Here is an 11,836-nt window from a genome sequence, read left to right as displayed (position 1 = left end):
ATGACATCATTTTCTGGAATTTTCCAAGCTGTTTAAAGGCACAGTCAACTTAGTGTATGTAAACTTCTGACCCACTGGAATTGTGATACAGTGAATTATAATTGAAATAATCTGCCTGTAAACAATTGTTGGAAAAATGACTTGTGTCAAACACAAAGTAGATGTCCTAACCGACTTGCCAAAACGATAGTTTGTTAACAAGAAATGTGTGGAGTGGTTGAAATAATGAGTTTTAATGACTCCAACCTAAGTGTATGGAAACTTCCATTCATTTTCTTTTTTAAACTGGTACCCTTCAGCTGGTACCCTTCAGCTGGTACCCTTCAGCTGGTACCCGGCTACCTTCAACTGGTACCCGGCTACCTTCAGCTGGTACCCTTCAGCTGGTACCCTTCAGCTGGTACCCTTCAGCTGGTACCCTTCAGCGGGTACCCTTCAGCGGGTACCCTTCAGCTGGTACCCTTCAGCTGGTACCCTTCAGCTGGTACCCTTCAGCTGGTACCCTTCAGCTGGTACCCGGCTACCTTCAGCTGGTACCCGGCTACCTTCAGCTGGTACCCTTCAGCTGGTACCCTTCAGCTGGTACCCTTCAGCTGGTACCCTTCAGCTGGTACCCGGCTACCTTCAGCTGGTACCCGGCTACCTTCAGCTGGTACCCGGCTACCTTCAGCTGGTACCCGGCTACCTTCAGCTGGTACCCGGCTACCTTCAACTGGTACCCGGCTACCTTCAACTGGTACCCGGCTACCTTCAGCTGGTACCCGGCTACCTTCAGCTGGTACCCGGCTACCTTCAGCTGGTACCCGGCTACCTTCAGCTGGTACCCTTCAGCTGGTACCCTTCAGCTGGTACCCTTCAGCTGGTACCCTTCAGCTGGTACCCTTCAGCTGGTACCCTTCAGACCTTCAGCTGGTACCCTTCAGCTGGTACCCTTCAGCTGGTACCCTTCAGACCTTCAGCTTTAGTCTTGTGAGGCTTGTGGGAGTTTAGACTTGACTTCATTCAGGACGGCAACATGGGACTAATGAATAGTACAGTCTCCTAGGATCATGACATAGCCGTCCTCCCCGCTCCGTCTCCTCCGTCTCCTCCCCGCTCCGTCTCCTCCGTCTCCTCCCCGCTCCGTCTCCTCCCCGCTCCGTCTCCTCCCCGCTCCTCCCTGCCATCCCCGCTCCGTCTCCTCCCCGTACTCCCCGCTCCGTCTCCTCCCCGTCCTCCCCGCTCCGTCTCCTCCCCGTCCTCCCCGCTCCGTCTCCTCCCCGTCCTCCCCGCTCCGTCTCCTCCCCGTCCTCCCCGCTCCGTCTCCTCCCCGTCCTCCCCGCTCCGTCTCCTCCCCGTCCTCCCCGCTCCGTCTCCTCCCTGTCCTCCCCGCTCCTCCCTGTCCTCCTTGCTCCTCCCTGTCCTCCTTGCTCCTCCCTGTCCTCCCCGCTCCTCCCTGTCCTCCCCGCTCCTCCCTGTCCTCCCCGCTCCGTCTCCTCCGTCTCCTCCCCGCTCCTCCCTGTCCTTCCCGCTCCTCCCTGTCCTCCCCGCTCCGTCACCTCGCTGTCCTCCCCGCTCCGTCTCCTCCCTGCCCTCCCCGCTCCGTCTCCTCCCCGCTCCGTCTCCTCCCTGCACTCCCCGCTCCGTCTCCTCCCCGCTCCGTCTCCTCCCTGCCCTCCCCGCTCCGTCTCCTCCCCGCTCCGTCTCCTCCCCGCTCCTCCCTCTCCTACCCGCTCCTCCCTCTCCTCCCTGTCCTCCCAGCTCTTCAGCCTACAGTATGTGCATCCCAAATGGCACCCTCAAAAGTTAAAAGTAGTGCACTATGTAGGGAATAGGGTGTCATTGGGGCCGCAAGGGCAGTAATGAGTCCTACATGATTTATCCATGTCTCTGTCAGTCTAATCAGCCAGGTATCTACTGTTCCCAGCAGACCTCCACAGTCTAATCATCCAGGTATCTACTGTTCCCAGCAGACCTCCACAGTCTAATCAGCCAGGTATCTACTGTTCCCAGCAGACCTCCACAGTATCAGTCTAATCCTCCAGGTATCTACTGTTCCCAGCAGACCTCCACAGTCTAATCAGCCAGGTAACTACTGTTCCCAGCAGACCTCAACAGTATCAGTCTAATCAGCCAGGTATCTACTGTTCCCAGCAGACCTCCACAGTATCAGTCTAATCAGCCAGGTATCTACTGTTCCCAGCAGACCTCCACAGTATCAGTCTAATCAGCCAGGTATCTACTGTTCCCAGCAGACCTCCACAGTATCAGTCTAATCAGCCAGGTATCTACTGTTCCCAGCAGACCTCCACAGTATCAGTCTAATCAGCCAGGTATCTCCTGTTCCAAGCAGACCTCCACGGTGCTGTGCCCACATAGGTGCTAAAGGAAAACTCTGATTAATGGCAGCTAATAGCAGCCTGGTAACAACACATCCACACTCCATTTAAAGTAATGAACTGCCCACCGCCGGGCTGAATACAATATTGATTCTTTCCTTCCCTCCTCCTCCACTGGAACCCGCCACAATATCACAATAGAAACAAAGTATGGTACTAGTGGACGCTATACCTTTTAAAGGGATATCTATATCTTTTAAAGGGATATCTATATCTTTTAAAGGGATATCTATATCTTTTAAAGGGATATCTATATCTTTTAAAGGGATATCTATATCTTTTAAAGGGATATCTATATCTTTTAAAGGGATATCTATATCTATCTTTAAAGGGGTATCTATATCTTTTAAAGGGGTATCTATATCTTTTAAAGGGATATCTATATCTTTTAAAAGGATATCTATATCTTTTAAAGGGATATCTATATATTTTAAAGGGATATCTATATATTTTAAAGGGGTATCTATATCTTTTAAAGGGATATCTATATCTTTTAAAGGGATATCTATATCTTTTAAAGGGATATCTATATCTTTTAAAGGGATATCTATATCTTTTAAAGGGATATCTATATCTTTTAAAGGGGTATCTATATCTTTTAAAGGGGTATCTATATCTTTTAAAGGGATATCTATATATTTTAAAAGGATATCTATATATTTTAAAAGGATATCTATATCTTTTAAAGGGATATCTATATCTTTTAAAGGGATATCTATATCTTTTAAAGGGATATCTATATCTTTTAAAGGGATATCTATATCTTTTAAAGGGATATCTATATCTTTTAAAGGGATATCTATATCTTTTAAAGGGATATCTATATCTTTTAAAGGGATATCTATATCTTTTAAAGGGGTATCTATATCTTTTAAAGGGATATCTATATCTTTTAAAGGGATATCTATATATTTTAAAAGGATATCTATATCTTTTAAAGGGATATCTATATATTTTAAAAGGATATCTATATATTTTAAAAGGATATCTATATATTTTAAAAGGATATCTATATATTTTAAAAGGATATCTATATCTTTTAAAGGGATATATCTAAAAGGGATATCTATATCTTTTAAAGGGATATCTATATATTTTAAAGGGATATCTATATATTTTAAAGGGATATCTATATATTTTAAAGGGATATCTATATCTTTTAAAGGGATATCTATATATTTTAAAGGGATATCTATATATTTTAAAAGGATATCTATATCTTTAAAGGGATATATCTAAAAGGGATATCTATATATTTTAAAGGGATATCTATATCTTTTAAAGGGATATCTATATATTTTAAAGGGATATCTATATATTTTAAAGGGATATCTATATATTTTAAAGGGATATCTATATATTTTAAAGGGAAGGATCTGCCATAGCAGAAAGGGTGGTCTTTTCAGTACAGCCTGAGCAAATAGCAGGGACAAATCTTACTGTAGACAATGTGAAAATAACAAATAATATCTAATGTTATTAGCATAACCAGCCATGGTGGAACAATATTCTAATGCAAACCAATCTCAAGAGGCCGGTTGGGTTAAAAGAGGAAGTCAAATTTCAGATTGGACCTTGTGTGCAATTGACTAATAAAGAGATCTTCACTTTAAAAAGAGGAACAACGGGATCTTGTCCGTCCCGTTCGTGCGACGCGAAGCCGCGGCTGAATAAAAAGTTTCAATAATTCCATTATTTTTCACCAAGTGGACTTTAGGCTAAAGAGGTAAAACTGGATCTGTGTCTGAATAATAATAAATGACTGACGCAGTATAGAAGATCCGCGTCCCAAATGGCAGCCTATTCCCACATGGCCCTGGTCAAAAACTAGTGCACTACATAGGGGATAGGATGCCATTTGGGACGCAAAAGGAGACTGGAATGGGACACGGTGTTGGATGATTGTTCCGTCCGCATCGGTAGACAGCGACAGAGTCCTCTCTCCCGCCTTGCCATCCATTAACTAATGGAATTCATGACATTTTACGAATTCCACCAATAAAGACTACAGACACGGTGCAACCTGTTTACAATCCTCCTTCCGTCCCCCGTCCCCTCTCTCTCCCTCCTCCTCTCTTCTAGCAGATGATGTTTAAAGTCTATAATAGACAACAGTCTTTAATAAATTGAAAACGTAGTGAACTGCATGTGTTGGAATCAACTTTAACTGGGGGGGTAATAGGTTTATGAGCACGCATAACTCATCAGTCCTAGACTGAAGAGACTCCTTGGTAGAGCAGCACAGAAACCTCAGGAGCACAATGATGTGTATTGCAATCAAACGCTCCCTCTCTCTCTCTCTCTCAGGGTCATTTTGATACACAATCTAAACTTTTTAAATTAGTACATTTCCCTGCGGTCACTTAGCAACAGTAATGCCACTTTGGAATAGAAAATGTAACGATTTTTTAGACGAGTAAAGAAATATTGTTTTTAGATTACTATTAAAGAAGCATTGTGCTTCCAGCGGGGTAACAAGTCAGAACCCTCCAGCGGGGTAACAGGTCAGAACCCTCCAGCGGGGTAACGGGTCAGAACCCTCCAGCGGGGTAACGGGTCAGAACCCTCCAGCGGGGTAACAGGTCAGAACCCTCCAGTGGGTCAGAACCCTCCAGTGGGGTAACAGGTCAGAACCCTCCAGCAGGGTAACAGGTCAGAACCCTCCAGTGGGTCAGAACCCTCCAGTGGGGTAACAGGTCAGAACCCTCCAGCGGGGTAACAGGTCAGAACCCTCCAGCGGGGTAACAGGTCAGAACCCTCCAGCGGGGTAACAGGTCAGAACCCTCCAGCGGGGTAACAGGTCAGAACCCTCCAGCGGGGTAACAGGTCAGTATCCTCCAGCGGGGTAACAGGTCAGAACCCTCCAGTGGGGTAACAGGTCAGAACCCTCCAGTGGGGTAACAGGTCAAAACCCTCCAGCGGGGTAACAGGTCAGAACCCTCCAGCGGGGTAACAGGTCAGAACCCTCCAGTGGGGTAACAGGTCAGAACCCTCCAGCGGGGTAACAGGTCAGAACCCTCCAGCGGGGTAACAGGTCAGAACCCTCCAGTGGGGTAACAGGTCAGAACCCTCCAGTGGGGTAACAGGTCAGAACTCTCCAGCGGGGTAACAGGTCAGAACCCTCCAGCGGGGTAACAGGTCAGAACCCTCCAGCGGGGTAACAGGTCAGAACCCTCCAGAGGGGTAACAGGTCAGAACCCTCTAGCGGGGTAACAGGTCAGAACCCTCCAGTGGGACAGAACCCTCCAGCGGGGTAACAGGTCAGAACCCTCCAGTGGGTCAGAACCCTCCAGCGGGGTAACAGGTCAGAACCCTCCAGTGGGGTAACAGGTCAGAACCCTCCAGCGGGGTAACAGGTCAGAACCCTCCAGCGGGGTAACAGGTCAGAACCCTCCAGCGGGGTAACAGGTCAGAACCCTCCAGCGGGGTAACAGGTCAGAACCCTCCAGCGGGGTAACAGGTCAGAACCCTCCAGTGGGGTAACAGGTCAGAACCCTCCAGTGGGGTAACAGGTCAGAACCCTCCAGTGGGGTAACAGGTCAGAACCCTCCAGTGGGGTAACAGGTCAGAACCCTCCAGCGGGGTAACAGGTCAGAACCCTCCAGCGGGGTAACAGGTCAGAACCCTCCAGCGGGGTAACAGGTCAGAACCCTCCAGCGGGTAACAGGTCAGAAACCCTCCAGCGGGGTAACAGGTCAGAACCCTCCAGCGGGGTAACAGGTCAGAACCCTCCAGCAGGGTAACAGGTCAGAAACCCTCCAGCGGGACAGAACCCTCCAGCGGGGGTAACAGGTCAGAACCCTCCATCGGGGTAACAGGTCAGAACCCTCCAGCGGGTGTAACAGGTCAGAACCCTCCAGCGGGTAACAGGTCAGAACCCTCCAGCAGGTAACAGGTCAGAACCCTCCAGCGGGACAGAACCCTCCAGCGGGGTAACAGGTCAGAACCCTCCAGCGGGGTAACAGGTCAGAACCCTCCAGCGGGGTAACAGGTCAGAACCCTCCAGCGGGGTAACAGGTCAGAACCCTCCAGCGGGGTAACAGGTCAGAACCCTCCAGCGGGGTAACAGGTCAGAACCCTCCAGCGGGGTAACAGGTCAGAACCCTCCAGCGGGGTAACAGGTCAGAACCCTCCAGCGGGGTAACAGGTCAGAACCCTCCAGCAGGGTAACAGGTCAGAACCCTCCAGCGGGACAGAACCCTCCACGGGGTAACAGGTCAGAACCCTCAGCGGGGTAACAGGTCATAACCCTCCAGCAGGGTAACGGTCTCAAACCCTCCAGTAGGTCAGAACCCTCCAGTAGGTCAGAACCCTCCAGCGGGGTAACAGGTCAGAACCCTCCAGCGGGGTAACAGGTCAGAACCCTCCAGTGGGGTAACAGGTCAGAACCCTCCAGCGGGGTAACAGGTCAGAACCCTCCAGTGGGGTAACAGGTCAGAACCCTCCAGCGGGACAGAACCCTCCAGCGGGACAGAACCCAAGGACTCTGCAAGGAGACAGGTAAATAAAATGTAAAAAAGCCCCATTTAAAAGGCGTGGTGTTATAAGGTGATCAGCATGTATATTAATACAGAGCTCTACTCCCCATTCCACCGCCTGCAGCTCTCCTCCTCTGTGTGCACTGCATTAAACAGGTACCAGGAGCCTGCAACCAACGGCAACAAACAGGAGGAAAAATATCACCTATTATTTCATTATTCCAAAACGTATTTACGGTTGCTGGGCGGGCTGCGGCGGAGGCCCTCCTGCTGAGAGTTGTGTCATGTTTGTGATACAGGAGCGGGGAAGCAGTGGGACGCTCTTCACGATAGGCATCAAACAATTAAAAAAGGCTGAGGGGAGGGAAGAGGAGGAGACCTGGGGCAGTGCTGCTGGAGATGTAATACATATTGATGAGTCCCAGCATGGTGTGTTGCTCTGCTCTGAACCCCGACACCATGGGGGAGGGAGGGGGAGGCTGGCGGAGAAGGGGGGGAGAGAGGGGGAGTTTCATTTTTTTTATTTAACTAGACAAGTCAATTGAAAACAAAATTCTTATTTTACGATGACGGCCTACCCCGGGCCAAACCCTCCCCTAACCCGGCCAAACCCTCCCCCTAAACCGGCCAAACCCTCCCCTAACCCGGCCAAACCCTCCCCAAACCCGGACGACGCTGGGCCAAATTGTACACCACCCTATGGGACCTCCGATCACGGCCGGTTGTGATACAGCCCGGGATCGAACCAGGGTCTGTAGTGACGCCTCTAGCACTGAGATGCAGTGCCTTAGACCGCTGTGCCACTCGGGAGGTGGGGGGGGGGGACATTGTAAGGGGAAAGAAAGTGGGCAATTAGCCTTTACTGGTGGGCAATTAGCCTTTACAGGTGGGCTACAGTAGTTAAAATACAAGCTATGGTTGGAGGACACAGGCAAGTGCAAACCCAGGAAGTACTGAGATCAGGTCAGTCCAGACCCAGAAGTACTGAGATCAGGCCAGTCCAGACCCAGGAAGTACTGAGATCAGGCCCGTCCAGACCAGGAAGTACTGAGATCAGGTCGGTCCAGACCCAGGAAGTACTGAGATCAGGCCCGTCCAGACCCAGGAAGTACTGAGATCAGGTCAGTCCAGACCCAGGAAGTACTGAGATCAGGCCAGTCCAGACCCAGGAAGTACTGAGATCAGGCCCGTCCAGACCCAGGAAGTACTGAGATCAGGTCAGTCCAGACCCAGGAAGTACTGAGATTATGTCAGTCCAGAAGCAGGAAGTAGTGAGATCAGGTCAGTCCAGACCCAGGAAGTACTGAGATTAGGTCAGTCCAGACCCAGGAGGTACTGAGGTCAGGTCAGTCCAGACCCAGGAAGTAGTGAGATCAGGTCAGTCCAGAGTCCAGACGAGTAGTGAGATAAGGAACAGAACAGGGTTGAACAAGTGTGTTTGTCCTACCTGACAGGGTTGCTGGTGAGGGAGACACGGAGAGAGTCCAGACAGGCCATGAGGCGTTCCTCAGTCACCCCTGACTTCAGCTCCACCAGGAACTCCTGAGGGGAAATCTGATGACTGCTACAGACACTGCCCTGTAGGGGAGGAGAGGAGAGTAGAGGAGGGAGGAGAGGAGAGGAGGGAGGAGAGGAGAGGAGGGAGGAGAGGAGAGGAGAGGAGAGGAGAGGAGAGGAGAGGAGGAGTGGTGAGAGGAGAGGAGAGGAGAGGAGAGGAGGGGGAGGAGGAGAGAGGAGTGGTGAGAGGAGAGGAGGGAGGAGAGGAGGGAGGAGTGGTGAGAGAGGAGGAGAGGAGAGGAGGAGAGGAGAGGTGAGAGGAGAGGAGAGAGAGAGAGGAGAGGAGAGGAGGGAGGAGAGGAGAGAGGAGAGGAGAGGAGAGAGGAGAGGAGAGGAGAGAGGAGAGGACACATGATTAATACAGGATTTTCAAAGGACACACAAACAACCAGACACAAGGACAAACAGACACAGACAAACCCATAATCTACAAAAACTATCCAAATTAAAACACACACACACACACACACACACACACTTACAAAACACCCAGAAACAATTCATACAAAAAAACATTTCCTCCAAAAATATTGAGCATGACATTCTCTCCGGAACGTGTTAACTTCAGGATCGGATCGTTTATTTTAAATTTTCGCCTAAAATGACCCAAATCTAACTGCCCTTTCCAAAGGAAACACTGAAGTTTGTGGAAATGTGAATCTAATGTAGGAGAATGTAACACTTTAGATCTGGTAGAAGAAAATACAATGAAAAAACAAGCTTTATTTAAAAAAATGTATCATCATCTTTGAAATGAAAGAGAAAGGCCATAATGTATTATTCAAGCCCAGGAGCAACACCGATCCTGTAGAGGTTAAATGCTAACGTTAAATATGTAAATCTTCTCTCTCCAAGCCACAGAAACACCAAGAGATCGTCCCAACTGGAACCCTATTCCCTACCCAGCGCTCTACTATAAACCAGTCTCTGGTCCACTGGTGAATTATATACACTATATAGTGAACAGCGGGCCATTAGGGACGCAGCCTAAGAGATCACACGTATTACCTTGTATGTGTAATCCGCATGACAAACCAAAACTACTGAAACCCTGTCCTGTTAAACCCTGTCCTGTTAGCAGTTGAAACTACTGAAACCCTGTCCTGTTAGCAGTTGAAACTACTGAAACCCTGTCCTGTTAGCAGTTGAAACTACTGAAACCCTGTCCTGTTAGCAGTTGAAACTACTGAAACCCTGTCCTGTTAGCAGTTAAAACTACTGAAACCCTGTCCTGTTAGCAGTTAAAAACTACTCTGAAACCCTGTCCTGTTAGCAGTTCAAACTACTGAAACCCTGTCCTATTAGCAGTTAAAAACTACTGAACCCTGTCCTGTTAGCAGTTAAAAACTACTGAAACCCTGTCCCTGTTAGCAGTTAAAACTACTGAAACCCTGTCCTGTTTAGCAGTTAAAACTACTACTGAAACCCTGTCCTGTTAGCAGTTAAAACTACTACTGAAACCCTGTCCTGTTAGCAGTTAAAACTACTGAAACCCTGTCCTGTTAGCAGTTAAAACTACTGAAACCCTGTCCTGTTAGCAGTTAAAACTACTACGAAACCCTGTCCTGTTAGCAGTTAAAACTACTGAAACCCTGTCCTGTTAGCAGTTAAAACTACTACTGAAACCCTGTCCTGTTAGCAGTTAAAACTACTGAAACCCTGTCCTGTTAGCAGTTAAAAACTACTCTGAAACCCTGTCCTGTTAGCAGTTCAAACTACTGAAACCCTGTCCTATTAGCAGTTAAAAACTACTGAAACCCTGTCCTGTTAGCAGTTAAAACTACTGAAACCCTGTCCTGTTAGCAGTTAAAACTACTGAAACCCTGTCCTGTTAGCAGTTAAAACTACTACTGAACCCTGTCCTGTTAGCAGTTAAAACTACTACTGAAACCCTGTCCTGTTAGCAGTTTAAAAACTACTGAAACCCTGTCCTGTTAGCAGTTAAAAACTACTGAAACCCTGTCTGTTAGTAACAGTTAAAAACTACTGAAACCCTGTCCTGTTAGTAAACAGTTAAAACTACTACTGAAACCCTGTCCTGTAGCAGTTTAAAACTACTACTGAAACCCTGTCCTGTTAGTAACAGTTAAAACTACTACTGAAACCCTGTCCTGTTAGCAGTTAAAACTACTACTGAAACCCTGTCCTGTTAGCAGTTAAAAACTACTGAAACCCTGTCCTGTTAGCAGTTAAAAACTACTGAAACCCTGTCCTGTTAGCAGTTAAAACTACTACTGAAACCCTGTCCTGTTAGCAGTAAAAACTACTGGAAACCCTGTCCTGTTAGCAGTTAAAACTACTGAAACCCTGTCCTGTTAGCAGTTAAAACTACTGAAACCTGTCCTGTTAGCAGTTTAAAAACTACTGAAACCCTGTCCTGTTAGCAGTTAAAAACTACTGAAACCCTGTCCTGTTAGCAGTTAAAACTACTGACACCCTGTCCTGTTAGCAGTTAAAACTACTGAAACCCTGTCCTGTTAGCAGTTAAAACTACTGAAACCCTGTCCTGTTAGCAGTTAAAAACTACTGAAACCCTGTCCTGTTAGCAGTTAAAACTACTGAAACCCTGTCCTGTTAGCAGTTAAAACTACTGAAACCCTGTCCTGTTAGCAGTTAAAACTACTGAAACCCTGTCCTGTTAGCAGTTAAAACTACTGAAACCCTGTCCTGTTAGCAGTTAAACTACTTGAACCCTGTCCTGTTAGCAGCTAAAACTACTGAAACCCTGTCCTGTTAGCAGCTAAAACTACTGAAACCCTGTCCTGTTAGCAGTTAAAAACTACTGAAACCCTGTCCTGTTAGCAGTTAAAACACTGAACCCGTCCTGTAACAGTTACTACTGAAACCCTGTCCTGTTAGCAGTTAAAACTACTGAAACCCTGTCCTGTTAGCAGTTAAAACTACTGAAACCCTGTCCTGTTAGCAGTTAAAAACTACTGAAACCATGTCCTGTTAGCCGTTAAAACTACTCTGAAACCCTGTCCTGTTAGCCGTTAAAACTACTGAAACCCTGTCCTGTTAGCAGTTAAAACTACTGAAACCCTGTCCTGTTAGCAGTTAAAACTACTGAAACCCTGTCCTGTTAGCAGTTAAAACTACTGAAACCCTGTCCTTGTTAGCAGTTAAACTACTAAAAACCCTGTCTGTTAGCAGTTAAAACTACTGAAACCCTGTCCTGTTAGCAGTTAAAACTACTGAAACCCTGTCCTGTTAGCAGTTAAAACTACTGAAACCCTGTCCTGTTAGCTGTTAAAAACTACTCTAAAACCCTGTCCTGTTAGCAGATGCAAATTGGTGTTGTGTTCAGCAAGAGTTACTGCGTAATTAATACATTATTTTACAAAATGGCATTTCATATTGGAACAACTTGCAATCAGTAAGACTTGGAAAAATATCCTCCAGAACAAAACACACTGCAAACGT

General features: G+C 47.4%; 1 long non-coding RNA gene across 1 annotated transcript; it reads right to left on the bottom strand.

The window, feature by feature from the left end:
* Positions 1-276: 276 nt before the first annotated feature.
* Positions 277-1,085, bottom strand: LOC115182584 (uncharacterized). The gene is made up of 2 exons (XR_003873829.1): positions 954-1,085; positions 277-903 (listed from the first exon to the last, which is right to left on the bottom strand). It is a non-coding gene; the product is annotated as an uncharacterized LOC115182584 (long non-coding RNA).
* Positions 1,086-11,836: the final 10,751 nt, after the last annotated feature.

This window comes from Salmo trutta, unplaced genomic scaffold (genome assembly GCF_901001165.1).
Source record: "Salmo trutta unplaced genomic scaffold, fSalTru1.1, whole genome shotgun sequence".
NCBI classification, from domain to species: Eukaryota; Metazoa; Chordata; class Actinopteri; order Salmoniformes; family Salmonidae; genus Salmo; species Salmo trutta.
The sequence above is the reverse complement of the archived record's forward strand: the minus strand, read 5'-3'. Positions and strand labels throughout refer to the sequence as shown.